Here is a 25,879-nt window from a genome sequence, read left to right as displayed (position 1 = left end):
AACAAGGTTGCCCAAACTTTTGCTTGCACACCAAACGTGAGGCTTGTGACAGCTGCTGACCCCCTCCGGAACATAGCCTGGCATTTCCAGATTTATAAAATTCTTCCCCTGTACCACGATGGTCGGAGCCATGCGCTTTGAGTCCCACGGGAGAAAAGCGCTTTACAAATGTTATTTGTTGTTGTTGTTGTTGTTGTATATATATTGGCCAACCAGCATTTCCACTACCAGTATCAGCACCAGATGTCAGAGGCCAGCCATACCTACACAATTCATTGCCTGGTTCAACTCCTAATCAACATATCACTGGTTCTCCCAAATTGGTCAGACAATGGTCTAGACCAGGGGTCTCAAACTCGCGGCCCGCGGGCCATTTGCGGCCCTCGATACAATATTTTGTGGCCCTCGCTGGCAAAAGCTTCCTTATAGTTTGTTTCAGTGCTCCCAAGTTATCCGCCGCATCCCCGCCGCTAAACGATCCAAATCGCCCGGGGGGCAATCCACTGGCATTTCCTGGAAGGGGCAGAGCTTTCAGCTTCAGCTCTGCCCCTCCTGACGTCAATCGCCGCACGGATCGCCGCCACTCCCAGCCCCTCTCTGTGAAGGAAGAGTGAGGGGCGGGCAGAGCCGGCGATGCGCCGCGATTGTGAAATTCCTTATGCGGCCCAGCCTCATCCTGACTTTGCCTCCTGCGGCCCCCAGGTAAATTGAGTTTGAGACCTCTGGTCTAGACATTAGACTATGACTATGGTAGGGATTAGATTGTGAGCTCTTCTGAAGCACAGTTAGTGACATAACTATGTATTACGTGAAGCACTGCATAAGATGCATAAGATGTCAATGCAAAATAAAACAAATCACGGATCATTATGACTATAGAGAACACTACTTTATTACGCACACTGCTGGCTAAATAGTATTGCCTTGATTCACTAAATGCTGGCAACACTTACCATACACAGTGCGTGGCAGTTTTACCAGTACTCATGCAAGTAACATAGGGCCTGATGGACTAATCATAATTGCTGCGCGCAGGCAGCATATGGCAATTTTACCATTTCTGACGCCAGGGGAGCTCCAACCATTAACCCATTAGCTCCACCCATTCATGTTAACCTGGTAATGCAAGTGGTGCTAATATATTAATAGACGGTGCTCCCCAGGTGTAATTAATGGTAAAACTGACCTGTGCTGACTCAGCATGGCAATCTTACTGCTAGTTAGTGCATCAGGCCCATAGTGTGCCTTGCACACATAATGCAACTTGCTACATGTAGGTATAGAACAGACGCTACATTCAGAGCCGGGACAAGGTCCTCCAGCACCCAAGGCTGAGACTCCAAAGTGCGCCCCTCCATCCCTGCCACCCGAGCCATCAAACACTGATTGCTATTAGACTAAGAGGCGCCACAGGGCCCACAACCTCCCCAACACCTTAATATCTAGTTATCTGGCTTGCAGTCACTGCCATGTATCCCCTTTTCTTATTTCTTTCTGCGTCAAACACAATTAGGAATGACAGCTGAATGAATTCTGTGCCCCCTCCTACACTGCGCCCTGAGGCTGGAGCCTCTCCAGCCTATGCCTCAGCCCAGCCCTGGCTACATTTCCTGCATAAATACCAATAAAATTGTGGTGCGCTATTTGCACACGGTATTTTTACTTGAGTGTAATGAATCAAGACCATTGCTAGTTTTACTGTATTACTTCCCTGTCATTTTCCTGCTCTCATTAAAATGGTCTGTGCATTTTTTAATTATTATTGCCAGTTCTGGTACATCAATGAGTAGTTCTATTTTTGGCATTTCATTAATCACGGACGTTAACAGAACTTTTTGTCTAAGTATATGCTTTCATTATCCTGAGTTAGTAATTGTTACTGGTGGCTTATTGGAGATTTTGACTACTGACTTTTAAATTTGACATTTAAACTACAGACATTTTGTTCAGGCATCTGTTATTGACCTTTTACTGCCTTTATGTTGCTGACGCAATATCACTAGACCTAGACATATATTATACAAAATATTAAATACCTGTCCAGCTTCATCCATGGCTGTAATCTGTTGCTTATTTAGAAGCTGCCAATCAGTTTGGTGGCTGCTATTATTTAACGAGCAGCTAGAGGCTTTGGCTAGTTTTAATTTTATTCCCACCTTGGTTAGTGATTTGCATATTAGGGGACTAATATGCCAAGAGAAACTAACCACTACCCAAGAGAATCAACAACACTTTAGTTTAGTATCTGGCTGTGCTACAGACTTGGCTGGCAATCACAGGGGAATAACACAGGGCACCACTAGGAAGGTTCAGGATGTTTAGTTTGACTACAGAACCGCTTTAATTTGTTGCTGTCAGATCAGATTACGTAATGCTGAAAGACTGACGAGTTATTCAGGGCTCACCTCTCTTTCCTCCATTTGTGTTACAGCTGTATCAGGCAGGCAACAAACTGGCTTATGCAGCAAGAAGTGCTTGTCATTCTGAATGTCACCTACTATATAAGTCAGGTCAATAGGAAAGATACAGGTGCGTATTTATTATGGACCTGCCTATGTAGCCCAAATGGAAAATGCTGACAAGGGCTTATACAAATAAAACTCCAATTCACTGTACATGCCCTTTAATGAGCCAGGCAATACTAAGCAGCTATACAGCAGTTGGTGCATGTTCATCCTCAGTGACCTGTCAACAGGAAACATGGTTGTGCTGTAAACAAGGACCTTGGCTCACCATGCAGGGAGCTGAGTATTATTTTCTATAATACCCACAGAGCTAATTTAGGAAAATATTCATAATTGTTTGAAAAACTCCAACTAACCCAGATGTAGAAACAAGTTATCTCCAGCTGAGTGATGATGTCTAGTTTGGTACATGTCCTGTTACCTACATGGAGGCAAGTGCAAACGTCATGGGATTAAATAATCCATCAATTTGATTCACACATGCAAATAACAGCACGTCACTAAAAACACATTGAAGAGTTTATTTTTTTGTGTATATTCTTTTTTGAGAAACAATTACCGCATATACTCGAGTATAAGCCGAGTTTTTTAGACCAAAAAAAATGGTCCAAAAGTGGGAATCTTGGCTAATACTCAAGCCACTAGTTTCTGACACCACCTCCCCATGCTGGCAGTGATGGCTGTGGGTGCCCTGGCACAAGCAGAGTGATCTCTGCTAACTGTGCCCTTGGCTTGATTAATTGCCGTTAGATAGCCGCATGCTGCCCCAGTCTTCCCGGCAGACGGGAGGAGTATGCAGTAGTTCCCTCTGTGTTTCGCCCCCCATCCGAGTGTCCGCGGCTTGCCTGATTAGCGGCCATTAGATGGCCGTGTGCCTACCCCGATACTTGCCAGAAGTAGTATTGAGTAGTTCCGCAGACACTCTGTGTTCCTTCGGTCCCCCTACGAGAGTTCCCCGGCAAAAACAAAGCCCTGTATGGTGCTTTTACTTGCTAGTGAGCACCGCAATGATTTCTCTTTAGCTTGCAAATTGTTTCAGGTTGTTATGACGCCCTCTAGTGGCGCCTGTGAACACAAGCACATCTGCAAGGGGAGAGACTTACAAGCTAAAGAGAAAACAGGCTGGCTAATGAGAAAAAGCACCATACAGTTGTAACGATCCGCTCAGCTGCCTGCGCAGGCAGGCAGCCTTTTGATCATTATTCAGGTCTGCATGCTGCAGGACTCTGGAAAGAAGACCTTCTGTCAGTTTTGCAGCTTGTGCTTGCTGAGGAATTTGCATACGTTGTCATGCAAATTGCCTGGCCACATTCATTGGAGGCGTGTACTATAAGTACTATGTGTGTCCCACAATGCTTCGCTGCTCATAGAGGTTTGTTCCTGCTGGACTCACCTGGAGTGTCAGCAACTGCTATCTTAGTATAGTTAATTCTTGGGGAGTGCTCCTTGCATTCCTAGTTAGTGCAGTCAGTTTGTGTATAATTTGTACTGCCTATTCTGTCCTGTCTTGTCTGTCGCGATTGCGCTGTCACCAGCGGCAGTTGATAGCGAATCGCTCTGTCTTGTTTGGATCGCACTAGCCTCTAGCGGTAGCGGCTGTGGATCCTTCTGATCTAGTTCCTGGAGTGTAAGCTGGAGCAGCGGTTGCTACCAGCTACCTCATCTGATCTGTCTTGTTTAGATCGCACTAGCCGCTAGTGTTAGCGGCTGTGGATCTTTCTGATCTGTGTTCCTGCTTGGATCACACTTGCTCTGGCGGAAGAGCGGTGGATCCTTTCTGCCTAGTTCCTGTTTCTCGTTTGTCTGTCTTGTCTGATACGGGCGCTTGCTGTAGGCTCGATGAGGTAACCGTTAAGCAAGCGTTCACGTTCTTTGTTTCGTGTTTGTCTGTTGATGGTTAGTTAGGCGTGCTTGTCTCTATTGTGCTTATCACGTGGAGACCGCGCATAACCGCGTGCACTGTTGCGAATAAGTGCGGTGTTCGCGGTTAGCTAGCGTTTATTATTTTCCGTATCTTCTCATTGTATGATTTGCTGTGCCTTTGCTATCCTCGTATTCTGTTCTGATCTGCCTTGTGTCACTTCTGGCAATCGCCGTTCTTGGCGGTTGCGTTTCTGTTTCGCACCTGCTGTTGTGTGTGCGCGGTTGCGGGGTGGCGACTAGATTGGCGCACACACATACAACCTGTCCCTTTGCTCGTTCTCATTCGCAATCGCTTCTCTTGCGATTGCGTTCTGTGCTTCGTGCAATTCCTGTCTGGCATTTGTGAAGGTGCAGGGGATTGGTTCCTCTGCGCTCCCCAGCGCCCTCTGCCGACAGGAATTTCCCTCTACTGGTGCTTGCACCAAAAGCTGGGTTCTAGTATCTTGACACGCTTGTGGAGGACCTCCGCAGTGTCAGCGCACATCTTTGTGCGCTGAACACGGAGATATCCCACAATCGTTACAACAGTGCTCTGCTTTTTCCGGGGAACACTCAGATGGGGACAGAAGGAACATAGAGGGTCTGCGGAACTACTCTATTCTACTTCTGGCAGGTAGGGTGTCGGCACACGGCCATCTAACAGCCATTAATCACTGACACTCGGTGGGGCGGGTCACAGAGGGAACTACTACATACACCTCCGGTCTGCCGGGGGAGGGGGGTGAGCAGCAGCACATGGCTATCTAACTGCCGTTAATCAGGTAAGCCAAGGGCACAGTTAGCACTGCAGAGAGCACTCTGCTTATACCGGGGGACAATAGTAAGTAAATCTACCACACAGTTATCGACATTTGCCAAGGGGCACCATAAACCTCAAGGAATTTTGCTGGCTGAAATCTATGAGCAGAGTGCACTCTGTACATGGGAATAGGGGGAGGGGAGGTGGGCAGAGAGCCTTACTAACTACATTCTGCTCTGGTGCTCGGGTTGGGATATTCGGTGGGTGGCACATGGCCATCAAATTCTGCCCAATATCTGCACACAACCATCAAAATCAGTTAAACTCCACACAAAATCTGCATGAAGCAAGAGCCGACAGTACTGTGCACATGGGGGGCTTACACCCCCGGCTTGTACTCAAGTCAATAATTTTTTTCATACCTTTTAGGTAAAAGTTGGGGGGTCGGCTTATACTTGAGTATATACGGTATTCTATTCTTGAAGGTTCATGCTGCAGGGAACAATCAATCCTAATCCTATGAATCCTTAGCAGATCTGTCCACATGATATTGAAATTGCTTAATAAAACAGAATGTTTACTCAGGTTAAAGATTGCCAGATAATCGTTTTAACTTCAATTTACTTTTCAGGAGAGCCCTGGCTGCATCCCACTGCCATTTTTGCATACATGAAGGACTGGTTTATTAACTCTTCCAACGAAATACAATAAAAAAGTGAATACATACATACATGTTTTAATTAGGATTGGTGTTAACAATATCTATTTTCATCTCATCATGTCACATGTCAGTTCAGGTAAGCTTTAATGGGCAGATCATTGCTTGGAATTGCCCCAAAAATAGCCATTTCTTTTTAATCTATATTTGTATATTTAATTGATTTTCCTTTCATTTCTAGACTGCGGGCATACAAATGTCATACTGGGATGGGATCTGACAACCACACAAGGGATGGGTAATGCCCAGAACTTTCTCTCCTGGGTGAGTTCCACTTTTGGACCCAAATGCATCTGCTGTCATCTATCTTATAAATCAATCTACTGTGGGGTTTTGTAATAACTAATTATTATCTAGTAAACATTTTTGTTGCTTGTAATTATGGTAAGTTTCATCTCTATAAAATAATCTGTTGCATATTTTCAGTGCTAGTATATGGGACATATAGTGATACAGTGCATAGATACTAACAATGTCTCTTTTAATTATTTCCCAAAACTATAAGGAATCAGACCGGCATGGGGCAGCGAAGGTATTTTAAGTGATTTGTGTTTGTTGTAGTTTTGGTTTTCTGCTGACGATAATTTTTACATGAAAAAGATCTTTATCATATTAATTATTGAATGTATAAAACTATTTTTAGTACACAAATAATTGTACTAAAATGGTGACACAAGCGCCTTTACTAACCTCATGCATGGTTTGAAAGGAAAAACAGTCTAGATTTATTAGAAACTGCTACGGGGTACGTAACACATTACAAAGAAAAACAACTTGCAGCCTTTTTTTTTTTTTTTTACTTAAAGCGGTTTAAAACCCTGACATAATATTCAATAAAAACATGTTTACCTACTTTTTATATGTCATACAGTTATCATATTTGCATTTGTGCATAAGTATTATTATTCATTTAGAAGTTATTGGTTTCTAAAAGTACAGTTTTTTGCTTTGTGAGCTGACTTTGCATTTTATTAATAACTGGTTTTATTCGTTGCTGTTTTGCAGGGAGACAAGCTTTCAGTGTCTCTGTCTCCAGCAGCATTTCAACAACTCAAAGGAGTTCTTTCGCGAATGAGGAAAAAAATAAAAAGTAGTTTATGCATAAACTATTTAACATCCTTCTAAAATAGTGTAAAAAGTTTTTTTTAAAAATGAATGGTTTCATCAATGCAACATGCAATATAAACAGTGATGGATGACAGACTGGGAGGCTAATCCATTTGTTAGGGTTTTTTTTTTTAACTTTCATTTCACAACCATAACTCCTGCCTACCTAGTTTTCAGTGGTATAATCCACTGCCAGCAGGAATCGCCGTTATACCTATAACGGCTGAGCTCTGCTGAGCTCCTCAATATGTGTTTACATTGTTGCTAAGCAACCAGACGGCAGGAGCAGAGACCAAAAATATTCAAATAATCACAATCATATGGGATATGGGGAATACAGTATATACATATCTTTAAATCATTATTGATACTATACATATACAATTGGTCCCTTTCATATTTCATTACTCTGAGCACCAAAATCACTAGGAGAGTTTTCTGACTAGCTAGATGACAGGCTCAGTTAGTGAATTCCAAATTACATTATTAGAAAATAAATTACTTTGGTACAGTACAACTTGAAATGTATTGACACCTCAGATGTAGATTATTTCCAGACAATTTTTACCAGACAGTGGAAGCTCCCAAGTGAAGAGTTCAAACTGTTTAATACTTCTGAGTCAAGTTTTTAAGCAGCTTTGAAAAACCCAGAATAACCTAGCAGGCCCAAAACATTGGGACAAGGACCTGTGAGAGATGTAAACCTCATCCACATTTCTCCCAGATGTCTTGTTGGGTTTCCTGCTATTTAAAATATTTCCATCTAAGCGTATTATCAAATAGAGCTGTTGGTATGAATCACCAGTGATACATTAATTTATTTATCAATCCATTTATTTTAATCCCAACACTGCTATGACATGAACAGGTCAGATTTAATTATCAGACAGTATTCTTAATTTTGAGGTGTCCACAGTGTAAATAACAGGTCTATATGAATTCTAAGAGTGTGATCTGCCATAGCTGTGCTAGCCAGTGGAAGGAGCATGTGGTCTCGGCACCAAAAATACTAGGTACCAGGATTCTCATTGCAAGAATAGCCAATTCAGTCAATAGCCAAGGTATCAACCCAAGCCAGCAAATATTGTAGTACGCAAATGACAAGTTTACTTATAACATAAATAAGCTAAACCAATTCAAAACAGCTTCTTGAACAATTATGATACATTACTAATTGTATCTTCATGAGGAAGATCTGGCCACCTAATATTTATAAATGCTACCTTGCATACTTCCTACATATCTCATTTTTTAATCTGCATATCAGGCCTATCCGTAATCTATTCCCTTCATGTTCTGTCAGATCTGATGCACAGAAAATACATCTCTGATATATACTGTAAGTACTGCTATCATACACTGCAATGGAGAGAAATGGGGGTTTTGTTGGGAACAATAAGAGACATGAGAAAGCTTACAGAACAGTATTTGCTTTATACAGTATGTGTATATACTGTAAATACTACTTTGTGGACTGCCAACTAACAGACTGCCCCCCCCCCCCCAAATCTGTAATGAACTTGGTTGCCTGACTCATTCATCTTACTTCTTGCTCCTCCTCTGTTGCTCCTCTCTGTCAAGCTACTTCATTGGCTGGATATTAACCAGAAGATCTATTTCAAACACTTAACACTAACTTATAAAGCTCTCCACAAGCTGTCTCTCTCCTCACTAGTTTCCAGATACCAACCCAATTGCAGTCCCAGATCTGCACAAGACCTTCTTCTGTCCTCCTCTAGAATTAGCTCATTCACATATACTAGATTTCTTATGAGCCTCGCTTTTCCGCTGGAATGCCCTTTCAAAATACATCTTTCACTCTTCAACCTTAGGAATCTTTCAGTGATCCCTTACAACTTACTTTTTTGAACAAGCATAGTGTAATGCTGGGGGGGGGGGCATACTTTCTGAGTCCGCGTGTGTGCTCCAGACTATGTAGCTGGGTAATGGAAGAGGCTACACAGATGGACACAGGAGTAATGAACAAGGGAGCAAGATTGCCCAGAGCAACTGCAGCTTTGGGCCGCCTATCACGCTAGATGCTATGTGATACAATACACAACAGACGTAGTCGGTAACAGGCTAGGGATCATAACTAATATCAGATGACTGCAGTACAGGAAGGACGAGACAGAATCAAAGTGAGGGACAAGCCGGGTCATACACAGGATAGATAGCAGGAGAGCAAGGCAGAAAACCAGAGAAAATACAATATACAATACTGATCTAACTGGAGTACATATATATCGGCAGTGTCTGCATACAGTGGCTTGCAAAAGTATTCGGCCCCCTTGAAGTTATCCACATTTTGTCATATTACTGCCACAAACGTGAATCAATTTTATTGGAATTCCATGTGAAAGACCAATACAAAGTGGTATGCACGTGAGAAGTGGAACAAAAATCATACATGATTCCAAACATTTTTTACAAATAAATAACTGCAAAGTGGGGTGTGCGTAATTATTCAGCCCCCTTTGGTCTGAGTGCAGTCAGTTGCCCATAGACATTGCCTGATGAGTGCTAATGTCTAAATAGAGTGCACCTATGTGTAATCTAATGTCAGTACAAATACAGCTGCTCTGTGACGGCCTCAGAGGTTGTCTATGAGAATATTGGGAGCAACAACACCATGAAGCCCAAAGATCACACCAGACAGGTCAGGGATAAACTTATTAAGACATTTAAAGCAGGCTTAGGCTACAAAAAGATTTCCAAAGCCTTGAACATCCCACGGAGCACTGTTCAAGTGATCATTCAGAAATGGAAGGAGTATGGCACAACTGTAAACCTACCAAGACGAAGCCGACCACCTAAACTCACAGGACGAACAAGGAGAACACTGATCAGAAATGCAGTCAAGAGGCCCATGGTGACTCTGGATGAGCTGCAGAGATCTACAGCTCAGGTGGGGGAATCTGTCCATAGGACAACTATTAGTCGTGCACTGCACAAAGTTGGCTCTTATGGAAGAGTGGCAAGAAGAAAGCCATTGTTAACATAAAAGCATAAGAAGTCCCGTTTGCAGTTTGCCACAAGCCATGTGGGGGACACAGTAAACATGTGGCAGAAGGTGCCGTAGTCAGATGAGACCAAAATGGAACTTTTTGACCAAAATGCATAACGCTATGGCCTCAATTCACTAAGCTTTATCAAACACTTTATCAAACGTTTGATAATTTACCTCATGGGTAAAATCTTATTTTGCATTCACTAAGGTGTTATATATTTGTTGAATGTTTTATCGATAAAACATTCGATAAATATATAACACCTTAGTGAATTCAAAATTAGATTTTACTCATGAGGTAAATTATCAAACGTTTGATAAAGTGTTTGATAAAGCTTAGTGAATTGAGGCCAATGTGTGGAGGAAAGCTAACACTGCACATCACTCTGAACACACCATCCCCACTGTCAAATGTGGTGGTGGCAGCATCATGCTTTGTGGGTGCTTCTCTTCAGCAGGGACAGGGAAGCTGGTCAGAGTTGATGGGAAGATGGATGGAGCCAAATACAGGGCAATCTTGGAAGAAAACCTCTTGGAGTCTGCAAAAGACTTGAGACTGGGGCTGAGGTTCACCCTCCAGCAGGACAACGACCCTAAACATAAAGCCAGGGCAACAATGGAATGGTTTAAAACAAAACACATCCATGTGTTAGAATGGCCCAGTCAAAGTCCAGATCTAAATCCAATCGAGAATCTGTGGCAAGATCTCAAAACTGCTGTTCACAAACACTGTCCATCTAATCTGACTGAGCTGGAGCTATTTTGCAAAGAAGAATGGGCATGGATTTCATTCGCTAGATGTGCAAAGCTGTTAGAAACATACCCTAAAAGACTGGCAGCTGTAATTGCAGCAAAAGGTGGTTTTATTGACTCAGGGGGTTGAATAATTACGCACACCCCACTTTGCAGTTATTTATTTGTAAAAAAAATTTTGAATCATGTATTATTTGTGTTCCACTTCTTATGTGTACAACACTTTGTATCGGTCTTTCACGTGGAATTCCAATAAAACTGATTCATGTTTGTGGCAGGAATATGACAAAATGTGGAAAACTTCAAGGGGGCCGAATACTTTTGCAAGCCACTGTATATATATAGCTCTGAAATCTAGCTAAAGCACAAGTAATAACAATTAACAAGACAAACAACAGACAGACAGATGGAATGCTTTGCCAATCTAGTCGCTGCCGACGGCAACATTCACACTGAGATAGACAAGACTAACAGGTAGGAGTGTAACTAATGGCAACTGCTGATTTAGTTACGTCCTCAAGAACAAGGCAAGAAGGAATACTACCAGTCACCAACGTCGTGCTGGCAGAATCCAAGCTATCAGGATCAGAAGTACTTTACGATATCCCCGCGGATACAGCAAACGTCCAATCAGGAAACAAGGTTAAACAATGCAATATACAATTCACATGAATGACCCAGCAACAACTCAGAGAGCTGAACGCTATGTCGGGTGTGGTCTGAAATGGGAGGCAGACTTTTATGTGGACAACAGTCAATGGATGCAGACATGCAAATTCCCACACAGCTAAATGGTAATCACTCAATCCTGAGCTAGTTTGATTACAAGTTGCTAGCTGATGGACTCTCATAAAAAATACATGCAATATTATGTAACAACATGCATGTAGGAAATCCAGGGCTATCTGGCTGCAGTTCAACTGCAACAAGCAATAGGAGGAATCCTGACAGCATCCTGAACTGCCCTGAACTGCAGAGTGATTGCAAATGACAATAAGACTTATTGCAAATGCGCAACCGAATGCAAGCAGATAAGTCAGAACTGCCCGGTTAGAGTTCCACTGCAACCGATAGAACTTGCTACAGGAGAGATCCTGACACATAGACTCTAATTTAGGCCATTCCCCTTTAACCTCTAGTCAAGCTGTGCTCCTTTCTAAATATAAACTGAAAACACACAGCCTCTTGGTATAGATATTGTATACCACCCCGCCTCCTGTTTCCTCCCTATTTAGATTGTAAGCTCCCAAGGGCAGGGCTCTCTCATCCTTTTGTGTCTTGGAATTTGCTACACATTTTCTGATCATGTTACATTTGTCACTGTAATTACTATGTCTACCAATTCTGTATTAAATACCAGTGCGTTTTGTGTATAGCATTGCCTGTATTATGTACCCCATGGTTGTTTTTTACTCTACACAGTGCTGTGGAATATATTGGTGCTTTATAAATCGATACTAATAATGTGCAGATGACTTTCAAAGAGAACGACTATGTAAACCAACCAGATTTCTTTAGAAACTGCACTGTAATTAGATTATTCATCATGGGCCACTTTGAGCCTGATTTTCAATATTTATGTTATAAATCCAATTATTCTAATAGTATGTGCAGGCATATATATTGATTTATTCTTGCCTTTCACTGTTATGGGGTAGTTAGTGTTTATTCTATACTGCATCCATCTACAATTATCCCTCTGCTTCTGCAGTATCACATTTAGGTAATTTAATTTTCATCCTATGTAAACCATAACATGAGTTCTTGGATCCAGGGACAATGCTCTTATCGAGTTTTGTTTTATTATGTCAGGGTCAAAAGTCCAGCTAAAGCCCAGGCTTTGTATATTTTTTGGAAGCTAAAAGCACATTAACAATGCACAGAAAAAAACCCATTGGATATCTGTTCTCATAAATCCTGGCAGCCCAGATGGATTGTAAATAAAAATCTAAGTTAGAGCTTTCCTGTGATCGGCATAATGGAAGAGAGGAAGGCAGTCATGTGATATCATGATAAAGTACTGTTTCACTTACCTGACCCAGATGCAATGATTACGTCTTCTATTTTAACTAGGAAAAAGAACAGGCAAAAGAGAAAAAATCTCCTGCTGATAACCTACATTCGTACACATGCACTTTATTGCTTTCTGCTGTAAATTAATGCAAGGAACTTGCACAAATGTATTCTCCCTCAGCATGTCTGCTCTCTTCCCCAGTTTAGAAATTAACAATCTGCCATTTAAAGTAAATCCTTTTTAAAAAAAAAAACTTCTTTGATACTCGGTACGTAACCTTCTGCTTTTCTTTTTTCTGAGTCAATACGATTGCTGGAGTCCTAGAGATATATCTGAATTTAACTCCTGCTGCTTTTTTGCACTTATTAAGTTCAGTGCATTGCAAATCTAGCTCAGAAATACTAGCCATAAACGTGTTGCTTTTATTTTGATTTTGTGCTAATTTAGCCTATAGATCTATATAAAATGAAAGACCTAAAGCATCTGACATAAAGGTCATAAAGAGGCTATTTAAAATAACATGTATGCATTTAAATAAAAACTCACAGCCTCAAAAAGGAATGTGAGGAAAAAATAAAAGGGAAACTACTGAAAGCACAAAAAATTAGATAAGTGCTCCAGTGTTCTTAATACCATAATTATTGTAATTACTAGTGACCTTAGCCCGTTTAAAAACAGGCTCTAGTTCTGTCATCGCCGCCACCCGTGTGCGCCTGCACCCGCCCACCTGGCCCGTCCTGCTACTGTCCCAGGCTGTCCCTGCGGCACATGCGCAGTAGCGCAAATGCAGGGACACACACACACAGGGACAGGACGCAGAGACACAGGGGTTTTATTATATAGGATTATGGTATATTTAAATAGTGCTTTCATTTTCCATAGGACTTATAGCACTAACTGTGCCTCAGAGGAGCTCACAATCTAATTCTTACCGCAGTCATGATCTAATGTAGGGCTGGCCAACTCCAGCCCTCGTGGGCCAAAGTCCTCACACATTTTTGGCACAGCTCAAATTAATTGATGGGACTGAATCAGGAAAGGTGTTGTTTGTTGTTTATCATGTAAAACACATTTCTCAATTTCTCTGTTCATCCTAAACAGTCCTCAAGGACTGAGGTTGGACAGCCCTGGTCTAATGTCTCTTATCTTTATCAAACACCAATTTTTGGAGGAACCAATTTTGACGTAACCAATTTAGTAATCTGTAATTTTTGGGGGATTAACTTTAGTAAAGAATGAGGCCTAAAAAGGGTAAGGTACCTGACTCCAATGGCCTTATGAGGCCATATTTACCATTAAACACTTGGGAGCCATTGCAGCAAATGGAACAATTCTTTCATGTATATTGTTTTTCAGCCTTCTCTCCAGTCACCTGCTGTCTATAATGAAATTCAATTGTGGAACTTTAGGGAAGAAGGAAAGTGCAAGCTCATGTGTGGTGGTTGTCATACATTATACATTACTTGAGCAGCCAAACATATTACAGAGTGTACTTTGCACTCTGCAATAGCAATTCTATCAGACTGTAGGCCTATTTGACAGAGCCCTCTTCCTCATGTGCTGTTCTCCACCACCATATGGACTCAGTGACTTGTCTTCTCTATCTAGCACTAACTTACAATCTGCTCACCATTGTTTATTGTCACATCACTATTTTGTGTACCAATGCTGTAATGTCCCTGTGTAACATTTTTTAATGTTATAATGTATCCCCTATCTGTTGGACACTGCTGCGTAATATGTTAGTGCTTTATAAATAAAGTTTAATAATAATCATAGGCTATGGTTATATTATTGCAGAGAGTGATGGGGAACCTTAACCTTGGGTAGAGCTGATAACACCCGAATTGTCAACCTCCAACTAAATCCATGGGGTGCACTGAGGAGAACTGTCATCGGCTGTATCAGGGGAGGCATTTCCTGAATTTGCTCCAGAAATCTTTTAAATTTAGAGGCAAAATTGTTCTCAAAACCACTAGAATATTGGAGAGCGACTTGCGATTCCTAGTGGTTCCCAGACCTAACACACGCAAATTCACATCTATAGAGGCAGTTCTATCAGTTAGTGATGCTGATTCACAAAACTTTTCTCAGGCGTTATGCCACCTTATGTTTTTCTATCTTTTCTAAAGGGAACTAAATCTAAACCTTTTTAAAAAAGAACCTAAACTGATGCCCCAAAAAAGAGTTTTACTTACCTTGGGCTTGTACTGGCCCCCTGCAGTCACCCTGTGCCCAGTGGTGTAGCTAAGGAACTGTGGGCCTCGATGCAAGTTTTACAGTGGTGCCCTCCAAGCAATCTATACATAACAATTGATACGGCACACCAAAACCTGCCAATGGCAACTACAGTGTCAGAGGTGCAAGAAGGGAATGGGGAACAGCTAGTTAATAATTACCACTATTCAAAGTATCTATAGAAGTTATTATTATGAACACAGGACCAATAGAGAGCTAATACTGTAGTTAAGAGAGGGCCCTTCGGGGCCCCGATGCGGTCGCTACCTATGCAACTTCTATTGCTACGTCCCTGCCTGTGCCGGTCTCAACGATCCTCCGGTCCTCTGCCCGTGTTACAAAGTCATTAACTTCATTCTATGACAGGTTATACCTGTACTATTTTCTCACGCTGAGTGATATAGCAATCTCTATATTCTTGAATGTTTATGTATTATCAGGTGCTGGTCCAATGATTTTACAAAGGCAGGGGGTCTTAAAAGAGTCCTATAAGGAAGGATTTTTGTCATTGCAAATACAAGGAGTTATGGCACGCAGTGCTCAACCTCTTTTGGTGCTACATGTGCACTAGCATGGCTATAATCATCTTATTGAGGTACATGGTTGAAAGTATCTCTGAAGAAGAAGCAAAATGTAAAGGTGGCCGTATATCAGATGACTTGGCGGGCCGATCAACCATCCGATTTAATGACTATAATCGAATTGGATGAAAATCGGTGCTGCCAAATGCATGCCCGACCGGCAATGCGACCAATATCAGTCCCGAAATTGCTCGCTTAGTGGATCGCATGTACTGCAAGATGTTGGGCTGACTTGCTTGATAGGTTGCGCGGTGGTAACTAGTGTTGGGCGAACACCTAGATGTTCGGGTTCGCGAACGTTCACCGAACATCGCCGCGATGTTCGGGTGTTCGCGCCGAACTCCGAACATAATGGAAGTCAATGGGGACCCGAACTTTCGTGCTTTGTAAAGCTTCCTTACATGCTACATACCCCAAATTTGCAGGGTATGTGCACCTTGGGAGTGGGTACAAGAGGAAAAAAAATATTTGAAAAAGAGCTTATAGTTTTTGAGAAAATTGATTGTAAAGTTTCAATGGAAAAACTGTCTTTTAAATGTGGAAAATGTCATGTTTCTTTGCACAGGTAACATGCTTTTTGTCGCCATGCAGCAGAGCCGGGACAAGGTCCTCCAGCACCCAAGGCTGAGACACCAAAGTGCGCCCCTCCATCCCTGCCATCGCAGGCATCACACACTGATTGCTATTAGACTAAGAGGCGCCACAGGGCCCACAACCTCCCCAACACCTTAATATCTAGTTATCTGGCTTGCAGTCACTGCCATGTATCCCCTTTTCTTATTTCTTTCTGCTTCAAACACAATTAGGAATGACACCTGAATGAATTCTGTGCCCCCTCCTACACTGCGCCCTGAGGCTGGAGCCTCTCCAGCCTATGCCTCGGCCCGGCCCTGCCATGCAGTCATAAATGTAATACAGAGAAGAGGTTCCAGGAAAAGGGACCGGTAACGCTAACCCAGCACCAGCAGCAGCACACGTGATGGAACAGGAGGAGGAGGCGCAGGAGGAGAAGGCCACGCTTTTTGAGACACAACAACCCAGGCCTTGCATGAGGACAAGAAGCGTGCGGATAGCATGCTTTTTACCGCCATGCAGTCATAAATGTAATAAAGATGAGAGGTTCCATAAACAGGGACCGGCAACGCTAACCCAGCAGCAGCAGCAGCACACGTGATGGAACAGGAGGAGGCGCAGGAGGAGAAGGCCACGCTTTGAGACACAACAACCCAGGCCTTGCATGAGGACAAGAAGCGTGCGGATAGCATGCTTTGTACCGCCATGCAGTCATAAATGTAATAAAGATAAGAGGTTCAATAAACAGGGACTGGGCGGCAACGCTAACCCAGCAGCAGCAGACGTGATGGAACAGGAGGAGGCGCAGGAGGAGAAGGCCACGCTTTCAGGCGCAACTCAGGCCTTGCATGAGGACAAAAAAATGCGTGCGCAAAGCAATGCAATGAGTAGTTTTCAGGACACAATGGGCTATTCGGAGGAGCTATTCCCACCCCCACAATCTTCTACCTGTGAAAGGTCAATGGAACAGCCACAAATGTTGTGCCCGGATTCACAACCTTTTTCTGTGGAAAATGCACCTCGCACTGAAATGCAAGGCGAGGCCGAGGATGAACATGACGTCAACAACTCAACATGACGCAAAATGGGGGCTAAACAGAAAGCTGCTTTCAATGTTTTGAAGGCCTTAATTGCCTCCGGTGGCCAGTTAGATGCATCATTCATCACACCCAAATCCCAGAGCAATGTGTGCAGGAATTTGAATCGCAGGAGGTGTACTGAGATCATCTGGACAAGTGACCAAGTGACAAGTGACAAAGTGAAAAGTGACAAAGTGACCAGTGACAAAGTGACAAAATGACAAGTGACAAAGTGACTAAGTGACAAAATGACAAAGTGACAAAGTGACCAGTGACAAAGTGACAAGTGAGAGGTTGTTCTGGGGAGCTCTACTCCACTGCACACAGTCACATATGAGGAGAGGTCTCGTCGGGACTGCTGATCCTCCTCAGCTTGCTCAAAGCCTTGAGGGTTCCTGAAGATCCTCTGCTTGGAGTTCCCCGGGGTTCAGCTTGGTGTCGGGGTCGTTGGCGTCCTCCTCACTCCAACGTGGCAGATCTTCTGTTGAAGGGAAAAAAAAACAAACATTTTTTAAAGTCCAGTACCGCTTCTGAAGGACTCACCAAGAGATGCAGGAGCACTTCAATGTAGCGCACCATCGCTCGCTGGGTGATGTCCCTCCCTACGCGCTGGAATTCTACGCTGCACATGCTAGCACGCTTTTGCGCAGTGCCGAGGCGCATTCCAGCAGCTAGCTACCAAGCTTCTGTGGATCTGATTGGGCCACCATGTTGGATCTCTGCCAAGTCCTCCAAAATTTTGAGCAATCCACGTTGCTTGTGACTGAGCAGTGACAACTCTACAGTCAGCATTACAATACCACTGCTGTGTTTACTGAAGAAATCAATGTTGAAGATGGAAACCGCTGGCATGATGCAAGTGGGGGAATCTGAAGATGAAAACGATCAGCGTGATGATACCAACATCAGGCAACCTGCCTCAGGAAACGCTGGTCCCAGCTATGACAAAGAACAGGACGAGGAACAGCTGGAGTTGGAGCAGGAATTGGATGCCCCCACTGCCGAGGGACAGAGCGGTGCACGTTGGACTTCCACAATTTAGCGGGAATGGACAGCAGAAGAGGAAGAAAGTGATGCTGGTGACGAATATGGTGCATCACAACAATCACAACGCTCACAAGAACATGAAGACAGAGGAGTCTGGCAGGATTCTCTGGCACACATGGCTCAATTCATGCTAGACTGCATTGAACGCGGCCCGCGCATTATTCACTATTCATTATTATTCATTATTCTGGACAACACCAATTACTGGGTTTATACCCAGTTTATACAAACACAATGTTAAAAAACTGATTGAAGAAAGTGTCAGACAGGTCAAAAATGGAACAATTCCAGCAGGCCCTTGAGGATGGAGACTTTAGAGAGGAGATTGACATCCTCCTCCTTCTCTAGCCAGTTGTACGCCGACAGACTGACTTCAGCAAACCCAGGAGGACCAGGAGGGCAGCAAAGAACACAAGCTGCTGCTAGTGCCCAAAAGGGAATGGTATTGGCAGTGTCCTTGGAGTGGGAACATTTTCTGACACCCATGCAGCAGCCCACAGAACAGCAATCGGGCAGTTCCACGTCCTCCAACACCAATCGCCTGGAGAAGATGGTCAAGGACTACATGTCAGATGGCGTAGCTGTGTTGAACAATCCATCTGCAGACAGACGGTGAGTGTGACAGCACAGAAGGACCATGGCAACTCACTCATAGTACCACAGTTTGATAGTGCTGCCCAAAAAATTATATGTATCCGTGGACCCGAGCAGTACTGGGAAGTGGGAACGCAGATTTGAGTACCTAAACACACGATACAACATGTTTTCCGGGGTCGGACTCTGAGGCACATACAGATGGTCCCGATCATCATCCTCATCATACAACTCTTCTCCTGAGTCTGACCCACCCACCACCTCTGCCACCCCAACATCCCCAGACACAGACCCCTCATCGTCCTCAACATTAACTTGGGATGCTGGCCTGAGCCCGACCTCCTCCTCCTCATCAGGCCCCATCATCTCCTCAATGGCAGCCCTCAATAATCGCTCTGGCGCCGGACCGATGGACACAATGTTCTCCTCCGGGGAGGGCTGCTGCTGACCACTGGCTGTTGGGGTGGATGTTATAGCTTGCGTGGGGCGTTGGCTGTTGCTGTTGTTGGGAGTGCTGCTCACAGCGGAGGTCTCTGAGGAACTCATGGTGAGCTCATATAGTGGTTGACGTTGAGTGGAGTACTACTGATCCCAGCAATATACACACTGACTGGCAGAGTACGCAATGCTATATAGTGGTTGACGGTGAGTGAAGTACTACAGATCCCAGCAATATACACAGTGACTGGCAGTACAATGGTATGGGTGGGTGAGCAGAGTACTACAGATCCCAGCAATGCTATATAGTAATGGGGTGACTGAGTGAGCGGCAGTGTACTACTGTTCCCAGCAGACACAGAGTGGCAGTAAACACAATGCTATATAGTGTGGCTGAGCGAGCGGTGTAGTACTGTTCCCAGCAGACACAGAGTGGCAGTAAACAGAATGCTATATAGTGTGGCTGAGCAAGGTACACAGAGTGGCAGTAAACACAATGCTATATAGTGTGGCTGAGCGAGCGGTGTTCTACTGTTCCCAGCAGACACAGAGTGGCAGTAAACACAATGCTATATAGTGTGGCTGAGCGAGCGGTGTACTACTATTCCCAGCAGACACAAAGTGGCAGTAAACACAATGCTATATAGTGTGGCTGAGCGAGGTACACAGAGTGGCAGTAAACAGAATGCTATATAGTGTGGCTGAGCGAGCGGTGTACTACTATTCCCAGCAGACACAGAGTGGCAGTAAACACAATGCTATATAGTGTGGCTGAGCGAGGTACACAGAGTGGCAGTAAACAGAATGCTATATAGTGTGGCTGAGCGAGCGGTGTACTACTATTCCCAGCAGACACAGAGTGGCAGTAAACAGAATGCTATATAGTGTGGCTGAGCGAGGTACACAGAGTGGCAGTAAACAGAATGCTATATAGTGTGGCTGAGCGAGCGGTGTACTACTATTCCCAGCAGACACAGAGTGGCAGTAAACAGAATGCTATATAGTGTGGCTGAGCGAGGTACACAGAGTGGCAGTAAACAGAATGCTATATAGTGTGGCTGAGCGAGCGGTGTACTACTATTCCCAGCAGACACAGAGTGGCAGTAAACAGAATGCTATATAGTGTGGCTGAGCAAGGTACACAGAGTGGCAGTAAACAGAATGCTATATAGTGTGGCTGAGCGAGCGGTGTACTACTATTCCCAGCAGCGACACAATGACTGGGGGTACCCTGGCTAGCGTGGCTGAAGCGCGAACTACCCTGCCTGCCTACCCAAAGCTAAACCCACAGACAAATGGCGGAGATATGACGTGGTTCGGGTATTTGTTTACCCGAACCACGTGACAGTTCGGCCAATCAGAGCGCGCTCGGGTCCGAACCACGTGACCCGTTCGGCCAATCACAGCGCTAGCCGAACGTTCGGGGAACGTTCGGCCATGCGCTCTTATGTGGCCGAACGGTTTGGCCGAACACCATCAGGTGTTCGGCCGAACTCGAACATCACCCGAACAGGGTGATGTTCTGCAGAACCCGAACAGTGGCGAACACTGTTCGCCCAACACTAGTGGTAACGGCGTGCAATTTCGGGACTGAACTTGACAAAACCCCCGGCGCTGTCCCTCCATAATGTTAAAAGTCCCCCTCCCGGTGCCAAGTGCAAGTGATACGTTACTTGTCTGCGGCCTCCACTTCTCCGGGCGCACTCCACTGTCCATACATGTGTGCCCCATGTGATTGCAGAGTAAGGGCGCACGTATGACGTCAGATGGCACACACGCAGCTACGTTACTAGGCAAACACGTGGTGCGCGTGTTTGGGGAATCCCGGAAGCAGCGGGGGACAGACGGAGGCCGCAGACAGGTAACATATCACTTGCACTGGGCACCGGGGAAGGACATTTAACATTAGGAGGATAGTGTTGGGGCGACGGATGCGCATCACAAGGCCGATTCCGGATCACTTTCAGCATGAAATCGATCGGGAATCTGCCTGTGGTGTATGGGCAGCTGACAGATATGTCACTTGGTCGAATCTGCCTATCATCGCTAGATGTATGGCTACCTTTAGACTGAGTTAGTAATTTTTATGTAATGCTGTTGCATCATAGATGCTTGATTTAGACACTTTATTTGATCTGGGTCATATCAGTACATAGGGTTGCCGAAGGGCAAGTGTATTAACTGTTGCATGATTGTAGGAATATTTATGCACACAGATTGGAACACACATTAGATTAATAGAAGCAGACTTCATATCTTCCTTTTTTGTGAACAGCATTGGCTCACATTGGCCCACCTAGCCTAACCCTAATCTCATGCCCCGCCCTTAAATAATCATAACTTGTTTTCTCTTCTGTGCTTAATAACTACAATGCCATTTAGGACGGTCATCTCATTTCACAGGCCTGTTTCTTAACCTCTGTGAAGTGCCTATCCTTGGCTGCCTATCCCATCCTGGCGGAAGGTGTAATGGTTAAGGGCTCTGCCTCTGACACAGGAGACCAGGGTTCGAATCTCGGCTCTGCCTGTTCAGTAAGCCAGCACTAATTCAGTAGGAGACCTTTGGCAAGTCTCCCTTACACTGCTACTGCCAATAGAGGGCGCCCTAGTGGCTGCTGCTCTGCTCTGGCGCTTTGAGTCCGCAAGGAGAAAAGCGCAATATAAATGTTATTTGTCTTGTCTTGTCTTTGTCTACATAGTTACATAGTTATTTTGGTTGAAAAAAGACATACGTCCATCGAGTTCAACCAGTATAAAGTACAACACCAGCCTGCTCCCTCACATATCCCTGTTGATCCAGAGTAAGGCGAAAAAACCCTTACAACCCTTACCCAAACCCTTAGTCTTTTGCCTAACCTCCACCTACCTTCTGATCCCTAAGCTAGCACAATACCTTTTCCGAAATGTAACAATTAAGCCTTGCCTAGCATTAACCTGACCATAAAGTAACCTATTGACTAACACTAACCCACTCCTGGTCTAATCTTCTATAAACCTTCTAACATGATAAAAAGCATCATTTACCAACTAGCTTTAGCCACTGTGGCCAGTCCTCAGAGCTTGGAACATCCAAATTTACCAAATAAGTAATTTTTTTTTACCCAATCTTGTGATTCGCTTATCCTCACTGTACTTCCTAGCGAAACAGAAGGGATGGATGATGTATTGCGTTGTGAATAAACAGTACCTATTTCATGATTGGAGCGCCATCCCTTCTGTTCCCTCACTCCAAGGTAGCCTGACAGCCAGGCTGGGAAGGCTGCTTGAGATTGTAACCTCCTCCAGCTACCTCTGAGAGAGTAAGATTGCACTCCTTCATATACTGCATAGCAAAGGGGCAACATTATTCTGCAGAACTTGCAGATCCGCAGGTATAGTTGGCTATGCACAACTGACCCGGCTTGTGATACCTTTCACAAACAGCAATTTCCAACTGAAATGCCAGAGTATGAGGCTACTTTCACTCTATGGGCTTGATTCACTATGACAAACAGCGTGCCTTCTTAGAGTTAAGAAGTCTTATCAGAGTTAAGGAGCTTTATCAGAATTAAGGAGCCTCACTACTCTTCGTCTCTGGAGGGGACTCAGGGTAGGACGAGTGGAGTTCTCGTCATTACCAATTAGCAGGCATATGTTCGTAGCACTCGCTATGCTACTCTGATAATGCCCCTTAACTGTGATAAGGCCCCTTAACGCTAATAAGGCATGCTATTTGTCTTAAGCAGGCTATACACTGGTCGATTTTAGCCATCGATCGGCGGCCGATTCGACTGATTTGATCGAATCGGCTAGAATTCGATGCAGCAGAAAGCATGATCGATCGGCCGACTTTGATCGATTTGATCGGTCAGTCCGGACGGAAAATCTGGGTCAATCGGCTGCTGGCAGCCGATCGATGGCTCATAGAGTTGCATTACATCGAGTGCAACACTGCATTTCGATCAAATTTCAATCTGAAATCGAATGAAATTCGATTCCTACTGTGTGGCACATATCAGATACATTTCTGTCAGATTCAACCTGACAGGCATGTGACAGAAATCTATCTGATGGTCAAATCTGCTGCAAATCTATAAGTGTATGGCCAACTTTAGTGAATCAAGCCCTATATCTGTTGCGTATCCAGAAAAATAGGATTGCAGCGCAATGATAATGGAAAGTCGCATTGCACATTTGCATGGCAATGCAACTCATACAGTGCAGCATAAAATCCATAGACTTTTGCTTGTGCCATACCCAAACTATGTTTGTGCACCACACCACAAACATATAAGTTCAAAATCCCCATAAATAACTTGCCTCCAGCTATATAGGAATCCTTTTTACACAGGGGCAGGGAAGTAGCTTTAATAAAAGGAGAAAAGGGGGCAGGGCTTAAAAGGAGAAACACATTTGTTTTCTCCCTTCAGGTTATTTTATTATTTTTTTACATTTTCATTTATGTTTATTTTTTTGAGCCCAGTGATTAATGCAATCATTACAACACATCTAGTTCATTATTATACTCTTTGATTATCCTATTTGTACACTGGTGCTGAGAAGAACCAATGCTCAGTAGTTTATGGGTGTATACTATGTACTGTATATACTTTACTGTAAGCTCAGTAAGGCAGGGCTTTCTATTGCTTCTGTGTTCTTTATTGATTTGCAGTTGCTTGCATCGAGCATTTAATTTGCACCAGTGGCGTAGCTACAAACCTCTGGGCCCCGATGCGGACTTTAGAACTGGGCCCCCCACCTCTAAACCCTGCCCCTGAGCATAGGCCACACCCCCAGGCCACCCCCTACCCCCATAAAGTGTTCCTCTTATGGCCTACCCCCCTGCTCCCTAAGGGCGCCTCTTCCAAGGAGCCCCTGGGCTGGGCAATACCCTCTCCCCCAACAACATCCCCCCCTTCCCCAGAAAGCATGCCTTTAAAAAAAAAAAACCACACACACTGATGCACATGCACACACACACTCTGGCAGACAAGTACACACACTATGGATACACACTCTGGCACACAGATTCACTCTGGCAAACATACACACAAACACACACACATTGCGGATACACACTCTGGCAAACATACACACACACTTTGGATACACTCTTCCATGCAGATACACATACTGGCACGCACACACACACACACACACGCTCTGATACATACTCACACTGTACACAGTTACACACACTGTCACCCACTTCCCTCCCCCCACCTCGAAGCAAAGAAGAAGCAAATACTTTACCCCATCAGCCAGCCTTTGAACTCTAAGGAATTGCAGGCAACGTGGTGGGCGGCAAGCACGTCTTCCATACACTTACTCTGGATGTTTCCGCAGCTCACTCGAGGACGATGGGAGGAGCCAGGCCAGCCAGAGATCAGTGAAGGGCCAACTGGAGCCTAGAGGGGGGCGGTGCAGGAGGACAGGAGTGTGTGACTGACATCATGATGAGACTCACTAAGGCAGCTGTGGAGGAGACCTGGAGAGGAGTGTGATTGTGACTGATAATCACAATCACACTGAAGCAGCTGCTGCCGTTTGCAAAAAGCAACAAAGGAGATTAGGGAGGAGGAGTCTGGAGACAGTGAGTGACGTGACTGCCATGGGTGTCCACAAAATTTTTTCCGGGGGGGGGGGGGGCAATAAAAGACAAGTGAAACTTGCGGCACGCAAAAGGTGGGCATGGCCATGGACCACTATGTGGGTGTGGGGGTGTGGGTGGAGCCAAATTTACATGAACTTAGCAATGTTGGGACATTAGACTAGGGCTATGGTAAGAATTAGAATGTGAGCATCAGTGACATGACTATGTACTCTGTAAAGTGCTGCAGAAGATGTCAGTGCTATATAAACACATAATAATAATATGGTTGGGCATTAGACAATAATTATGGTTGGATTAGATTGTGGGCTCCTCTGAGGACAGTCAGTGACATGACTATGTACTCTGTAAAGTGCTGCAGAAGATGTCAGTGCTATATAAATACATAATAATAATATGGTTGGGCATTAGACAATAATTATGGTTGGATTAGATTGTGGGCTCCTCTGAGGACAGTCAGTGACATGACTATGTACTCTGTAAAGTGCTGCAGAAGATGTCAGTGCTATATAAATACATAATATGGTCCGACATTAGACTATGATAAGATTAGATCGTGAGCCCCTCTGAGGACAGTCAATGACATGACTATGTACTCTTTAACGAGCTGCAAAAGAGGTCAGAGCTATATAAATACATTATAACTCTAGCAGCCCAAGAAACTCAAAGTACAGGTCCAATGCAACTGTAAGGAAACCAGAGACAAGTAATTGGGCCTTCCCTGGGCCTTCCTCCAGCCCCATGGGCACAGATCGTTCCCACAACGCCATCCTCAGTCTTCTCCTGTTCAGCTGATTCCTGCAGTGCTAAAGAGATGCATAAAGAGCGCACTTCCTATTGCGTAGTCTGGCTGAACTAACAGGACCCCAAACCATAGCTGAAGAAGACTGAGGACGGCGGCGTGGGAGTGATCCGTGCCCATGGGGCTGGAGGAAGTCCTATGTATGTATAAATTTTTTAATTGCTTGTTTCTGGTACATTTTAAAGGAAACCGGTAATTGCTTTTCAAT

At 44.2% G+C, this 25,879-nt stretch overlaps 1 protein-coding gene across 8 annotated transcripts in view; it reads right to left on the bottom strand.

Moving 5' to 3' along the window:
* Positions 1–25,879, bottom strand: part of GPRIN3 (GPRIN family member 3) — a 205,533-nt gene that overhangs the window by 96,536 nt on the left and 83,118 nt on the right. The window contains exon 1 of one of the 8 annotated variants that reach the window (XM_068232701.1): positions 14,928–14,994. The exons of 5 other annotated variants lie outside the window; for them this stretch is intronic. The gene's annotated coding sequence lies outside the window, so the exon portion shown is untranslated. Of the gene's footprint in view, positions 1–2,821; positions 2,881–12,748; positions 12,771–14,927; positions 14,995–25,879 lie in introns of those variants that run through there. 2 more of the 8 variants (XM_068232665.1, XM_068232692.1) reach the window with 2 other exon arrangements.

The sequence above is a fragment of the Hyperolius riggenbachi genome, chromosome 1, assembly GCF_040937935.1.
Source record: "Hyperolius riggenbachi isolate aHypRig1 chromosome 1, aHypRig1.pri, whole genome shotgun sequence".
NCBI lineage: Eukaryota > Metazoa > Chordata > Amphibia > Anura > Hyperoliidae > Hyperolius > Hyperolius riggenbachi.
This window is presented reverse-complemented; position numbering and strand designations above follow the sequence as displayed.